Source organism: Mustelus asterias, unplaced genomic scaffold (genome assembly GCF_964213995.1).
Source record: "Mustelus asterias unplaced genomic scaffold, sMusAst1.hap1.1 HAP1_SCAFFOLD_35, whole genome shotgun sequence".
Classification (NCBI taxonomy): domain Eukaryota; kingdom Metazoa; phylum Chordata; class Chondrichthyes; order Carcharhiniformes; family Triakidae; genus Mustelus; species Mustelus asterias.
Genome location: NW_027590117.1, coordinates 4,166,128 through 4,182,077, shown reverse-complemented (window position 1 = coordinate 4,182,077; position 15,950 = coordinate 4,166,128). Strand labels below are relative to the sequence as shown.

Here is a 15,950-nt window from a genome sequence, read left to right as displayed (position 1 = left end):
TGTGCTGTTACCTCCCGAATCACCCAAGGATCTATCCTTGGCCCCCCACAAGGCGCATTGACTCTTTTCCACCATTCAGTTCGATCATGACTCATTTATTTATCTTGATTGCCACACAGTCACAGTATTAAAAACAAGAATGGCAACAACATCAAACAATACATAAATAGAAATCACACTATGTTTCTGACAGGTTTTCCAAAAGTCACTGCATTTTCAGCATTCACCACAGAATCAGGCAACGCTTTTGAAATATCAACAATTCTATGTGGGATAAACAAATTGACTATTGAGACATGAACCAAATTTCTGTCGTTTATTATGACACACAAAATACAGTAACTGTGAGTAAAGAACTTTTCACGCTTGGGTAGTAAGGCCATGTATCACAGAATATTACAGTGCAGAAGAGGCCCTTCAGCTCATCAAGTCTGCACCGATGCAGGAAATGCCCTGACCTGGGCACCTAATCCCACTTGCCAGCACTTGGCCCATAGCCTTGAATGTTATGGCATGCAAAGTACTCATCCAGATACTTTTTAAAGGATGTGAGGCACCCCGCCTCCACCACTTTCCCAGGCAGTGCATTCCTGACTGTCACCACCCTCTGGGTAAAAACATTTTTCCTCAACTCCCCCCTAAACCTCACACCCCTCAATTTTAACTTGTGTCCCCTCGTAACTGACCCTTCAACTAAGGGGAACAGCTGCTCCCTATCCACCTTGTCCATTCCCCTCAATCTTAAACACCTCAATCAGGTTGCCCCGTCAGTCTTCTCTGCTTCAACAAAAACAACCCAAGCGCATCCAACCTCTCTTCATAACTTAAATGTTCCATCCCAAGCAGCACCCTGGTAAATCTCCTCTGCATCCCCTCCAAAGCAGTCACATCCTTTCTATAATGTGACAACCAGAACTGCACACTCAATTCCAGCTGTGGCCTCACCAAAGCTCTATACATCATTGATGCACTATCAATTACAACGCGGTGACTTCTGAGAGTGAGGGAAAACTAATAGGCTTTTATTCACTGAGAACAGGAGCACACCCTTTTAGCTGACCTCGTCTGAACTGAGGCAAGAAGGAGGGACCATCACCTTTATACCCCACTCTGGGTGGAAAGGGAGGGGTCCCAGGTGGAAAGGGAGGAGTCTCGGGCCAGGTGCAGCATGGGTGTGTCCAGGTACATACATGTAGTAACAGTGGTTCACCACAATCATGACCTCTCTGCTTTTGTAATCTATACCCCGATTGATAAAGGTGAATGTGCCATACGCCTTTTTCACCACACTATTAACCTGACTTTCTGCCTTCAGAGATCTATGAACAAACACGCCAAGGTCCCTTTGTTGTTCGGAACTTCCCCGTACCAGACCTTTCATCGAGTACTTCCATGTCAAATTAAAATGTATCAATTTATAAACTTGAACTGAACCATAAATCAGCCTTCTCTAAAGATTGCAATCCAAAATCTCTTAATCCCTCATAAAATATTCCCCACATTCCTTCCATTTTCCTGGTAACATGTCTTTGCAATCTATGAGCTGTATTTCTCTTTGAAAATGTGGATTCCAAACTGTGGATTCAGGCTCCAGATGTGGGCGTAGTAGCAGCTTATAGTGTTTCAGATCTTCAGCTTCAACCCCATTTTTCTCCTTCATTTTTTGAGAAACCAAAGTTTGTCTATTTCGGCCTTAACTGTCATAGAATCCTTACAGTGCAGATGAAGGCCATTTGGCCCATCGAGTCTACACAGACTCTGACACAGCATCTCACCCAGAACCTATCCTGGTAACCCCACATATTTATCCTGCTAATCCCCCTAACCAATATATTTGGGACACTTAAGGAGCAATCTCGCATGGTCAATCCACTTAACATTTGGAGCATGGGAGGAAACGCAAACAAGGGGAGGATGTGCAAACTTTACACAGACAATCACCCAAGGTGGAATTGAACCTGGGTCCCTGGAACTTTGATACAGTATCCGAGTGTGGGATTTACTCACTCTGGTACAGTGCGAGAGTGAGGGATTTACTCACTGGATGATGCAGTGTGAGAGTGTGGGATTTACTCTCTGTCTGATACAGTGTGTGAAGTGTGGGATTTACTCACTCGCTGATACAGTGCGAGAGCGTGGGATTTACTCTCTGTTCGGGTGTGAAGGTGAGGATCATTCTGTATCTTTTAGTCACGGGGACTATGCGACTGATGGAGTCATTCTGTCTGTGGTAGTGTTGGAGACTCATTGTGTATTTGCCAGTTAGTGGGGGCTGAGAGTGAGTGCAGGATTCATTCACTCCCTGGGATGATATGCCAGTTTGGGATTAATGTTGTAGCTGTCCTTCTCGGCCACTTTGAGGGGGCTGGGTTTATTCTGGACCTATCAGTCTTTGTAACCATCTGTGAGATTCATCCTGTATTTGTCAGTCTCTGGCAGTGTGAATCAGTGTGATATTGATTGAATATCTTTCAGTCTGTGGCATTGAGTGTGCTCCGCTGCTCAATGTGATAGTGGAATTCAGTCTGTATCTGTCAGCTACTCGCATTGAATGGGAATGTGGAGATCATTCTCAAAATCTGGGAATCTTTGACACCAATTCTGCATCTTTTTATCTTCAGTGCTGTTTGTGAGAGTGGGATTAATTCTGTCAGTCGGTGGTACTGTCTGTGAGATTGGGATCAATTGTCAGGGCCCTGCATATAATTATATGCTGCCTCTGGCCTGTGTAAGTGAGACACATTGTGAAATATGAGGAACTTCAGTTATTGAGATAAACTGGTGAAGTTGGGACCACGTTCCTTGGAGCCGAGAAGATTGAGAGGAGATTTGATAACAGTATTCAGAATCATGAGGAGTCTGGACAGAGTTCACAGAGAACAACTGTCCCCATTGTTGGATGGGTTGAGAAGCAGAGGGAACAGATTTAAGGGAATTGGGAAAGGGAGGAATGGATACATGAGGAGAAACTTCTTCCTACAGCGAGTGGTTATGGTGTGGGATGTGGGGACTGACAGTGCATGAGAGGCAGCTTCAATCGAGGCCTTCAAGAAAGAATTGGATTATTGCCTGAAAATGAAGAATGTGCAGAGATGTGGGGAGAAGGTGGATGAATGGCCGGAGGTGTGTTACTCACTTGGAGAGCCAGAACTTGACAGGCCAAAAATCCTCTTTCAGTCGTGTAACAAGTGTGTCTCTCTGTGAGTTTGACTATGTTGATTACGCACATCAGATTCTGGTGCTGTATGTGAATGTGGAATTCATGCTGTGTCTGTCAGCATCTGGTGCTGGATGTGAGTGTGGGATTATTTTAGTATAATTCAGTGATCCTCCGTGGGAATGTGGTCAACCGGTTTGAAAATGTGGGCCTGTAACTCCCACTCTTTAATGGGTGTGTGTTGTTAGAATGTAACCGGTGACAACTTTGATTGGATGTAATGAGACAAAAGGGAACAAGATGTAAGGGTCAGCTGACCCAGTGAACCATGGAACCAATTAAAGTGATGTAATAGTCAGCTGACCAGCTGATTCCCTATAAATAAGGAACTGTGCAGAATTTTGGAGAGCTTGGATTGGCCCAGGCGAGACCCCGAGTTTGGAGTAATGATGCTTCTTTATCAAACCCTTTCTTTGATTTATAAGTTGGAGTAAGTTTTCATTAGCTGCATTTTGAAGAGTTCCTTCTGAAGAAACATGTGCTGTTTGTGCACATTCGGCAGTCTATGTGGGTTTGTGATGATTTCTGACCATGTCAGTGGTACCATATATGTGTGTCAGATTGATTAGTGTCATTCAGGATCAGGTTCTGTCAGTGAGATCAGTCACAGTCTGTCTCTGTCAGTGTCTGGTAATGAACATGTGCTCGAGAATGATGCTGAATCTGTCGCCTCTGCTGCTCTGACAGTGCGGGATTCATTACATAACCTCAGGCTCTGTGACTGTTTAACAATCTGAGTTCATTCCACGTTGAAATTTCAGCACAGAAACAGACCATTAATGCTGTGGGTTTTAATGGAATTATTGAGAATTTGGCCGAGTATTAAATCACTTTCTATTTGAACACAATTGGGAAGGACCATGGATCTTTTCATCTCACAATCGTTGCAAAGTCAAAGAAAGTGTTATTCAAATTTTATTAATCAAATTGATGCTTTCATCATTCACTCTGGTTGTAAGAACTTTATACTTGAATGTTGAGCTTAGCTTTCACTGTTAGAATACAATATCTGCCATACACTCTATGAGGCATCAGGTTGGGTATGTGATCTGTATCTCAATCTGTACTCATCAAATTTATATGTATTCTTATTTTAATGATCACAGTTGGTGTCTCAGGTTATCCTATCATTCAGTTGTATCTGGCATTTAATTTAATTGCAGCCAATGCTGCAATATTTTAGGACTGACACATTGAAAATCTGATAGTGGGTGAGAATTTGGACTGGGATTTATCGATCTCTCTGTCAGTGGTACTGAGTTGGGGTGACATGGGAACAATGTCTGTCTCTCCTGTTCTGACTGATTGTGGATTAAAAATATATCTCTGGAACCACATCCAGTCCATGCTGGTTCTCCATGCAACAATCCAGTCAGTCTCACTCCCGTGCTCTATCCCCAGAGCCCTATCAGTTTATTTCCCTCAAATGTCCATCCCAATTCATCTTTCAAACTATTCATCATTTCTGCTTCCACCCTCAGAGGCAGCGACTTCCAGGTTGTTACTCGCTGCATGAGAAGTTCTTCCACACACATCCCCTCTCTGTCTCATCCCAAAACCTTCAACTTGTGCACCCTAGTCCTTGCATTCTCAGCGAATGGGATCAGCATTTCTTTGTCGACTTGATCTACACCTGGCATAATCCTGTCCACCTCTATTAGATCTCCCCCTCAATCTGCTTTGCTCCAAAAAGATCAACCCCAGCTTCTCCAACCAAACCTTGTGGCTAAAAGCCTCATTGCTGAAACCATTCTGGTTAATCTCCTTTGCACCAGCTGAATGATCCTCACGTGTTTCCTCAAGGGTGCTGAGCAGAACTGGACTCAATACTGCAGCTGTGGTACAATCAAAACTTTCTAAAGGCTCAGCATAACTTGCATGATTCTATACTCAATGCCTGTGTCCTCATGGGGAGGTCACTCGTGTGGATGGGGAGGGTCTGAACTAAACTGGCAGTGTAGAGAAGTAGAAAGGAGGAATATCTCGAGGAAGAAGTAGGGCCATATAAGATCAGAGTAGATGAAGAAGGAATCTAAGAGGAATACAAGGACAGGTTTAGAATGCATGTGTGTAATCACACAGTGTGGTGTATCAGGTTGGTGAGTTAGAAGCACAAATAGCCATTTGGGAATACAATACACTGGCAATGATGACAATGTGGCTTAGAAATGGAGTGAACCGGGCGATTGCTATTCAATACAATGTGAAGAGAAAAGACAGAGAAGGGAAAAAGGTCGGTGTGGTGACAAAGAAATAGAGCAGCAAATCTGGAGGCAGATCAGGCATTGCAGATACAGAATTAATTCCATTCTCATACAGACTGACAGGAAGGTTGACTGCATGATCCAAGTGTCTGTGGGAAGTCACTTGGGTAACAGTGATCATTGTATCACAAGCTTGATATTAGCAAGGAACAATCTAAAGTAGCACTTCTGAATGGGAAGAGGACTAACTTCAACGGGAGGAGCTGGGATTGAGCGAGAGTAAAATGGAGCCAAAATCTGACAGGAAAAACTGTAACAGGACAATGGGTGATTTTTCAGGAGATGTTTCAGGTACAGACTCGGTACATTCCAATCAGGTTGAAAGGGAGGGGAACCAAAGCCAGAGCTGAATGATGAGGAAGATAGAAAATATAACGAAACAATGAAGAAGCCGCATGATGCATGTCAGAAGAATTATTCAAATGAGAACCACTATACAAAGAGAACAGGAAGCAAATCTCGCAGGCTTGATAGTCGGGAGACACATTCTACTCTATCTGTCACAGGGCTGATCAGAACCTGTTCCCTGTTCCAGTGAAACATCTGCACAGAACACAACGCAAAGCTGGAAGCTGGAAATCTGAAACAAAAACAGAAAATGCTGGAAATGCTCAGCGGATGAGGCAGCATTTTCGATTAATGGAGATTTCTGGAAAACAAGCTCCTGAAGCACAGCACAGCTGCGCAGTTTAAAGTTTCCCTTCATCCACAATGGAGGCTCCATTCTATGGTTCTGAACAATCCAAATTTGAGAATGTGCATTGTTATTCTCGTCGCCACTGCCTGAAAACCACTTCAGGCATTGATGTCGCCCTTGGATTTTAAATTTGTAAATCCATTCTCTACCTTTTAAAGCTACTATTGAAACTGTATCTGTCACCCATTCAGTTCTTTGTGAGTGAGAAGCAGAATTGAAGATATATTTGGGTAATTTTTCTTTGACTGAATTTGTACAGAAGCATAAAGGCGGGAATCACACACAGCACTTCATGAAAATGACCCCCGAAAAGCTGACAGTGTTTAATCAAGGGATGGTTCTATTTATTCATTTATTATTAATGGAGAATAGAAAAGTTGGAACTGTGTGCAATCTGGGCAATAAAACTGAGCAAAGTGAAACACAATGGGGACTGGGCACGATAAGCCTCCCATGGGCAAAAGACAAAGTGGAGGTGCGACGTTGGCTGCCTTGTGAGACGGAGCAGGGAGATGTTGTCGGGTGAAGGCACATAGGAAAGTGGGAGTGCTAAGCGTTTAATGCTCACTGTACAAACAAAAGGTGCAATGCAGACTGCAGGCTAGATATTCAATTCTTACTATCCTAAACAACAGTGATTCAAAATGCCACTTGGTTCAAAATAAAATGCCAACCGGCACTAATACATTCACTTAAAAAACATAGCCTTGCTGATTTATCATAATTTAAATGATTTAATTTAGTTACAGGGTACGGCTAGATTTCAAAATGATATGGCCAACAGATGTAGTATTTCGAAATTCCACCGTCCCAGGTTCAATATAATGTGAACAATTTTTGTCTGTTGTGTCCCTCTCTGATGTCCAAACTTCAGTCGACCAGAGTGTACAATTTGACATAATAAAAATGCAACAAGCTCCCCGTCGGGGAATTGAACCCCGGTCTCCCGCGTGACAGGCGGGGATACTAACCACTATACTAACGAGGAAGCGATGCTTTACGTACTGTACACATGCCACTTACACTTTCAGAGCGACAACTGAGTTCGGACGAGATCAGTTCGTTTCTCCAATACGGAGTCCCATTTCATGCAGCAAACAGCGGCTTTCACCAACCGACTTTTGGATTAGCAAGAAAGAGAATGAGATGGATGCATGAAAAAAACAAGAATCAAGCGGAGACAGAAAGGTGCGTTTGCCGTTCATTTCAAACTGCATGTTCTTATTAATTCTGGAGGAAAGACGGCCTGTGTTGAAATCTGAACAATCTGGACAATCTCAGCTCGTCTCTCTCCACAGATGATGTCAGACATGCTGAGATGTTCCAGCATTTTCATTTGTTGTTTCAGATTCCAGCAGCGGCAGTATTTTGCTTTTATCTTGTCTAGAAATGCGTTTTTTTTCTCCAAACTGCTGGAACCTCCAAAGTGCTTTACAGCTCAGATGCTTTTCTTTAATTCTATTGTCTTTTGTATTGCCCGAGGGAGGTGCGGATTGAGCAAAAACAGAAAATATCATCCCCAATCTCACAGGATCATGGAAAAATTATTTATGTGGCTTTGACCATCTCATCAGTTGTCTGATATAGATACATTTGCTCAAAGCTGCCTCAGTTAAAATCTTATTGGTGCATAATTCTGTGAGCCACTGGAAAATGAGCGAAGTTTCCAACCCGTTTCTGAACTCATGAAGTTGAAGTTAATTATTCTCTGTCTCCGATGATAATTTTAAGAAGCTCAATTAAAGCTCTACTGTCCATGGTTCGGCCACGGATTCGAAAACCAAACAGATTTCCAAGCAGTGTCTGCAACATAGAACCACGTAATCCCTGCAGCGCAAAAACACGCCTTTCGCCAGAGTCTGATGTGATCTGATCAGTTGTTTCATTTCACTTGATTTCATTTGATTTATTTTTGTCACATGTTTTCGCCTTCAGTGAAAATTATTGCTTCTTGCGCGCTCGACAGATGAAACATTCCGTTCACAGGGAAGGAAAGGAGAGAGTGCAGAATGTAGTGTTACAGTCATAGATAGAGTGGAGAGAAAGATCAAATTAATGCAAGATAAGTCCATTCAGAAGTCTGATAGCCGCAGGGAAGAAGCTGTTCTTGAGTCGGTTGGTACGTGACCTCTGGCTTTGGTATCTTTTTCCCGACGGAAGAAGGTGGAAGAGAGCATGTCCGTGGTGCGTGGGGTCCTTAATTATGCTGGCTGTTTTGCCGAGGCAGCGGGGAGTGTAGACAGAGTCAATTGATGGGAGGCTGGTTTGCGTGATGGATTGGGCTACATTTATAACATTTTGTAGTTCATTGCGGTATGAGGCAGAGCAGGATCCATACCAAACTGTGATAGACTCAGGAAGAATGCTTCTTTGGTGCATCTGTAAACGCTGGTGAGAATCATAGCTGACATACCAAATTTCTTTTGGGAATGAAATTCCTTTGTTTTGGGCATGGAAAGTAGCTTGCCTGGCTGGGAATCGAACACAGGCCACGGCGGTGAAAAGCGCCGAATCCTTATCACTCGACCATCGGAAAGTGCGTGCGGCCTCACCAGGCTGCAGTATTGCCTTCCAATCGGGCAACACTTCCGTAGTCAAGGGCACTTAGCCTCCGATCTTCGGGTATCTTCATGGCACACGACAAAGCAGAATCGCCGAGCAGAAACTGACAGGCAACTTCCACATGCATGAGGAAAGCCTCAACCGGGATCCTGGGTTCAAGCCACAGGACACACAACCCTCACCATACTCTCGGAGTTTGCAAAATCCTTCTAACTCTCCTGATTTGAGAGAATTCACACCTCTTTAACCAGTGATTATCCCTCTCTCCACCCTTGCTGTCTATATCTTTACCTGAAAAGACTCGCATTCTAACCATTGTCCACACTCCAATCTGTAATTATCGTACTATTGTATTTGTGTCTATCGATGCCGTGTTTGGCAACCTCCCTCAACTCATCTGATGAAAGAGCACATCTCCGAAAGCTTGTGATTCCAACTTTACCTTGTGTTGTGAGAATTCTTATTGTGCCCACCTCAACGCCGGCACCTCCACATCAGCACTCGTGCGAGCAGATCATCTGTTGAGGAAATAGGAAAATGGATCAGAAGTGTTGGTGTGATGTGTTCCATTATCCGTCCTCACTATTCAGAGCCCTAACCACGCGGTCCAGGTACATACCAACTATCAACGACATGTATGAAAGGGTAAGGTACATTCTTATCTGCCCTTCTCTGGTCCATTTTATCGAAATGATTTTTAAATAATCTTTCACTAATTTAAAGCCCAGCATCAGGCCACACCTCAGCCTTGTGATTACAAGAAAAGAAAGATGCAAGCAGTCAAAACTTTACCAGGTCTTTCCTTTGTTCTCAATGACACTACTTTTTATGGGCTGTGGGTGTCACCTGCAGGACCAACATTTGTTGCCCTTCCCTAATTGCCCTTCAACTGAGAGTGGCTCACTCGGCCATTTCAGAGGGCAGGTAAGAGTCACCCACATTGCTCTGTGTCTGGAGACACATGTAGGCCAGACCAGGTAAGGCGGGCAGACTTCTTTATCTAAAGTGCACTGGTGAACCAGATGAGGTTTTACAACAATCGACGGTAGTTTCGAGGCGGCCATTACTGAAACCAGTTTTCAATTCCACTTTGATCAAATCAGTGAATTTAAATTTCACCAGCTGCCATGGTAGAATTCACTCCATGTCCGCAAATATTAGTGCGGGCCCCTGGATTACCAGCGCAGTCTTTCATCCCTGTAAACAAAAACAGTTCGTTCCGGTCCTTATTAAACCTCTTCCTGAGGAGATTAGAATTCCCCCCACAGAGTTCGACTAAACCGATTGCTGCAAAGCCTGTTGCTCTATTCTGGAGCATCAGTAATATATTAGGATCACACAGGTAAGATTGATTTTTCGGAACTCAAAAAATTAATAATCTGAGAAAATTGAATGAACAGAACAACAAGACAGTACTTTCTGAAAAGGCGCCCTGCAATGCAGGCAATAAATGCAGAACTTTCAGCTGACGAGGCATATCACGGTTTTCCGGAAATACCACCAGAAAATTTCTGCATAAAGCGACGGCGGCAGGACACAAACCGGCAATCTTCTGATATTATCGTCATCATGATCGCCGAAGTCAAACACCTTATCCATTAGCCCACGGCGTTAGCACACGCATGAAAGCGGCGGGTGCTAGCGCCATGTGAATAACTACTGTGGTGATATTAATTGTCAGTTCTATTTTTGGATGCTCCGCTGGTTTCCGGATAGCAGAAAATTGAAGGGAAATCTCCAGCTGCTGTAACCAGCGAAAACTAAAGTCCACTTCTTACATTCTTGGGTGCCTGCCTTTGTGGAGTTTGAAAGCAAAAGAGAAAATGCTGGAAAATCTCAGCTCGTCTGGCAGCGTCTGTAAGGAGAGAAGGAGCTGATGTTTCGAATCCAGGTGACCCTCTATGTGGAGTTTGCTTGTTCTCCCCGTGTCTGCCTGTGTTTCCTTCGGGTGCTCCGGTTTCCTCCCAGCTTCAACAATGCAGGTTAGATGGATAGGCCAGAATAAATTGACCCTTAGTGTCAGGGGGATTAGTAGGGTAATTACTTGTGGCGACACGGTTGGAGAGGGATTCTCTGACGGAGAGTCGGTGCAGAATCACTGGGCAGAATGGCCTCATACAGCACTATAGGGATCCTATATCTCCTACACATCCTGTTTTAAACATTCACTACTGATCCCCAGAATCCCTCTGCTCGCAGCTGATGCAGCAACATCCCCTGTGTACCTTAGTTCAATATGTTGTACTCTTTTACACGTCACTTACTGCACCACTCAATCTTCTTTGTTGCAAAGAGAGAAACTTCGAAATCTTCAACCAAACCTTGTATCTAAAATCCCTCATCGCTGGATCTAAAATGGTAAATCTCCTTTTCTCCCTCCCATGGACCCTCACACTCTTTCGAGAATGTGGTTCCCGGGTCTGGGTGCAATCCTAAAACAGCTGCAGTTGATCAGAGCTTTATAAAGATTGAGCATAACTTCCCTGTTTTTATACTCAGTTTCTCGATTGATGAAGCCAAGGATTCAGTGCACTTTCCGATCGAATCTCTCAAAATCTCCTCTCACGTTCAAAGATCTCACTGACCCTCAGGTCCCTCTGATCCTGCACACTGTTTAGAACTGGACCATTCAGAATGCCACTGCGGCAAAGTGATTGACACAGTGGTTAGCGCTGCTGCCTCACAGTACCAGAGTCCCAGGTTCCATTCCGACCCCGGATCACTGTCTGTGTGGAGTTTGCATTTTCTCCCGCGTTGCGTGGCTTTCCTCCGGGTGCACTGGTTTCCTCCCACACCCCAAATATGAGTGGGTTAGGTTGATTGACCACGCTAAATGTCAGAGGGATTGAATGCATAGTGTCAGGGGGATGATCCGGGTAAATGTGTGGGGTTGTGGGAATAGGGCCTGGGTGGGATTGCAGTCAGACCAGACTCAGTGGGCTAAATTTCCTCCTTCGGAACTACAGCGTTTCTATGTTCTGTCGCCGCTCCCCATCCCTTCTGGCAGAAAGCAGCACTGTTCCTGATTGTGGGATGAATAATGTGTCTCTGCTACAATATCAGTGAGAGCTAAGACTGCAGCTTCTGTTTGTCCAAGCCGGAATTTACAAGGATTTTTGACACTGATGCATTATCTGGCCGAGCAGACTTTGTCTCTGTCTATCCCTCCAACAGAAACCGATAGCCAAGTTCCGAACACATGAGGATGGCCTCAACCGGGATGTTGGGTTCATGTCACATTATCTGTGACCCCCACAACTTGCCTGGACTTGCAAAATCTCACTAGCTGTCCTGTCTGGAGACAATGCACATCTCTTTAACCTGTGCTTAATGCCCTCTCCACTCGCATTGTCTGTACCTTTAAGACTTGATTAGTAGGGATATGGGAGTAGGGCCTGGGTGGGATTGTGGTCGGTGCCGACTCGATGGGCCAAATGGCCTCTTTCTGCACTGTAGGGTTTCTATCGATGAAGCTGTATTAGCATTGATTAGCTTGATTAGCATTCCAATCATTATTCTGTAAATTGAGTTTGTGTCTCTGTATTCCCTGTTTGTGAGCACATCTCCCACTCCACCTGACGAAGGAGCAGCACGCTCCGAAAGCTAGTGGCATTTGCTACCAAATAAACCTGTTGGACTTGAACCTGGTGTTGTGAAACTTCTTACTCAACTTCGGTCTACCAGTGTGTGCTGCCATCTACTGGCCGCAACCCGGAACTGCAACAGAGAGGAAGATATTTACATGAACTGTCCCTGTTGCAGAGGCAGATCAAACAGGAATTAATGATTGGATGTCAGCATAAAATCCCATAAAGAATTCAATATTAATGTACTTTCCCATGTAGTCGGTTTAATTTGGAACTTGTTATAGGCTGGAGCAGTTGACTCGATTCGTTCAGCTGTATTGAAGGAAAATCTAGGTAATGAGACGATGGAGAATGAAATTCAGAGATAAGCAGATGATGTTACATTAAAGATTTGAGCAGAGGATCGTGTGGAATCATGTACTAAGTGCACCAAAAGGTCCAATTTCAATTCGATATTTTCCGGGGAGAATGAGTACAGATTTGCAAAGTGTCTCAGATGGATTTATAATGAATATCACACACTTATTTTGTATCGGAGACAGAATGCGTCCAGCACCTGTAGAATCTTAGAATAGATACAAAAGAGAGGGAGAGAGACCATTACACCCTTTGTCTGTGTGCTGTCCTGTCCAAGAACAACTCATCTCGAACCTTTCCCAGTCATTGTATCAAAAACCTGCAAATCCTTTCTCTTCAGGTGCTAATTCCTTTCCCCTTTGACAATCCTGATTTGATGCTGTCTCTGCCACACGCTCAGGCAGTGCATTCCAGGTCCTAAACTCTCAGCATATTAAAAACGATCCTTCTCCAATCTGCCAATGGGAACAGTTTTTCTTCATCTACTCTCCTTGAACAGCACAATCAAACCCACGACTGCTACCGTCTAGAAGGTCAGTGGCAGCAGATACATGGGAACACCTGCACCTAGAAATTGTCCTGCAAGGCACTCACCATCCTGGCTTGGAAAAATGTCACTACCTTCGCTGTCGCAAAATCCTGGAACAACCTCCCGAAAACTATTAGGTTACGAGCACTGTGGCGGTACCTACACCTCAGGGACTGCAGCAGTCATTCTCAAGGTCAACAATGGACGATACACTGGTGTTGGGTTAAATAACAATACAGCAATGAATATTTCTCTCGCTACATTAATAGGCAGCAAAAGGTCAGAGTGCTTTAGCAGAGTGGCACAGCAGAAGTGTGCTGGGCCCATAGCCCAGAGGTCGATGGATCTAAATCATTTTCTGCTAATTTCTGTTAATACTGATAATAAAATCTCTTGAAATCAACACCAATGCATTTGTGACTTTTACGTGGAATATATAGACAGATATTTACATTCGCTTCATTTTTTCGTTAAACGCTTCAATCTGCAGCGAATCTCTTGTATATTCACACAAGCTAGAAATACTATGAAAATGCATCAGCATATATTAGTGATCTAGGTAATGTTGTACAGGGCAGAGTTCCTGAATTTGTGGATAATGTGAAACTTAGAAGTGTTGCGAACTCTGAGGAGGATCGTGCAAATCTTCAAAAAGGACATAGATAAGTTGTTCGAATGAATGGGAAAGACGCCGGTGGAATTTAAAGCAGAGAATTGTGAAGGGATTCATTCTGGTGGGAAGATTATAGAGATACAAAATAAAGGGTACAACTCTCAATGAGGTGCAGGAGCGGACGGAGCTGGTTGTGCATGTGTATATGTCACTGAACAGGTCAGGACAGGTTAAGATACGTTTAATAAGACATATTGAATTCTACCCTTTATTAACAGGGTCATAGAGTACAAGGACAAGGAGGTTGTGTTCAAATGGTGTAAGACACTAAAACATCCAGCTGGAGTATTGTAGCATGTCTCGAAGCCACACTTTAGGAAGAATGCGAAGGCATTGGAGCGAGTGCATAAAAGGTTCATGAGATTGTTTGTGAGACTGAGAAACTTCACTAATGAAATGGATCAAAGACGTTGGAATTGTTCTCCTTGGAGAAGTGAAAATTGAAGGAGATTTAATGGACGTATTAAATGTCACGAATCGTCTGGATAGAGTGGATAGGGACAAACTGTAACTACTCTTGGAATGATCAAGGATGAGAAAGCAGATGTAACACCATTAGCAAAGGATGGAATAGAAATACAAACAGAACCTTTCTCACACAGTGAATGCTTAATGTGTGGAATGCACTGCCGGAGAGAGTGATGAAGGTAAGTTCAAATGAAGCATTTTAAAAAGAATTAGGCTGTGACATGAAAAAGACAAATGTGCAGGATTACAGGGAGAAGGTGGAGATGTTAATTTTCGGTCAGAACATCAATAAATTCTCATTCGTCACTCATCACTGAATCGAGTATGAACTGTTCTCTTGTTGTTTCTAAACACGGTGAAGTACAGCAATGTTTAAATGACAAAAAAGTTGGTGGGGTAAGTCTAAACGGGAGGGAAAGAAACCAAGTTTGTGTTGAAAAGGAAGTGAAAACAAAAACAAGAATAAACATGAGGGTAAAAACCAAAACCTGCAAAGAAAAATGGAAGCAAAATGGAGCTGTGTTTAATGTCTGAAATTGTTTGACTCGGTGCTGAGTCTGGAAGGCTGTAAAATGTTTCATTGAGAGATGAGTTTCTGTTCCTGCAAATTACATTAATCTTCATTGGAACATTGCAGGAGGCTGAATGGAAAGAGCAGTAGAAAGCAAGGTAGAAAATTAAAATGACAGGAGACTGTGAAATCCGAGTGATGTTTATTAACTGAACAGAGGTGTTTCACAAAGCAGTCACTGCCTCTGCGACTGGATCCTGAACTTCCGAAATTACAGACCACAATGAGAAAGGATAGACAACAACACCTTCGCCACGATCATCCTCAGCACCGCTGCCCCACAAGGTTGTGTTCTCAGCCCCCTACTATACTCCTTATACACCCATGACTGTGTGGCCAAATTCCCCTCCAATTCTATTTTCAAGTTTGCTGACGACACCACCGTAGTGGGTCGGATCTCAAACAATGATGAGAGAGAGAATCTGGTGAACTGTTGCGGCAACAACAATCTCTCCCTCAATGTCAACAAAATGAGAGATTGTCATCTAATTCAGGAAGCGTAAAGGAGAACATACGCCTGTCTACATCAACGAGGACGAAGTAGAAAGGGTCGAGAGCTTCAAGTATTTAGGTGTCCAGATCACCAACAACCTGGCCCGGTTCCCCCCATGCCGACACTGTAGTTAAGCAAGCCCAACAATGCCTCTACTTTCTCAGAAGACGAAGGAAATTTGGCATGTCAGCTCCGACTCTCACCAACTTTTACAGATGCACCAAAGAAAGCATTATTTCTGGTTGTATCTCAGCTTGGTATGGCTCCTGCTCTGCCCAAGACCGCAAGGAACTACAAAAGGTCATGAATGTAGCCCAATCCATCACGCAAACCAGCCTCCCATCCATTGGCTCTGTCGACACTTCCCGCTGCCTCGGCAAAGCAGCCAGCATAATTAAGGACCGCACGCACTCTGGACCCTTCCATCTTCTTCCATCGGGAAAAAGACACAAAAGTCTGAGGTCATGCACCAACCAACTCAAGAACAGCTTATCCCCTGCTGCCATCAGACTTTTGAATGGACTTGCCTTGC

The 15,950-nt window shown here is 43.8% G+C and overlaps 1 protein-coding gene and 1 non-coding gene across 2 annotated transcripts in view; one reads left to right on the top strand and one right to left on the bottom strand.

Annotated features, from left to right (window-relative positions):
* LOC144482285 (uncharacterized) overlaps positions 1-15,950 on the top strand; it is an 872,976-nt gene that overhangs the window by 761,421 nt on the left and 95,605 nt on the right. The window lies entirely within an intron of this gene.
* Positions 7,095-7,166, bottom strand: trnad-guc (transfer RNA aspartic acid (anticodon GUC)). Its single transcript has one exon. It is a non-coding gene; the product is annotated as a tRNA-Asp (tRNA).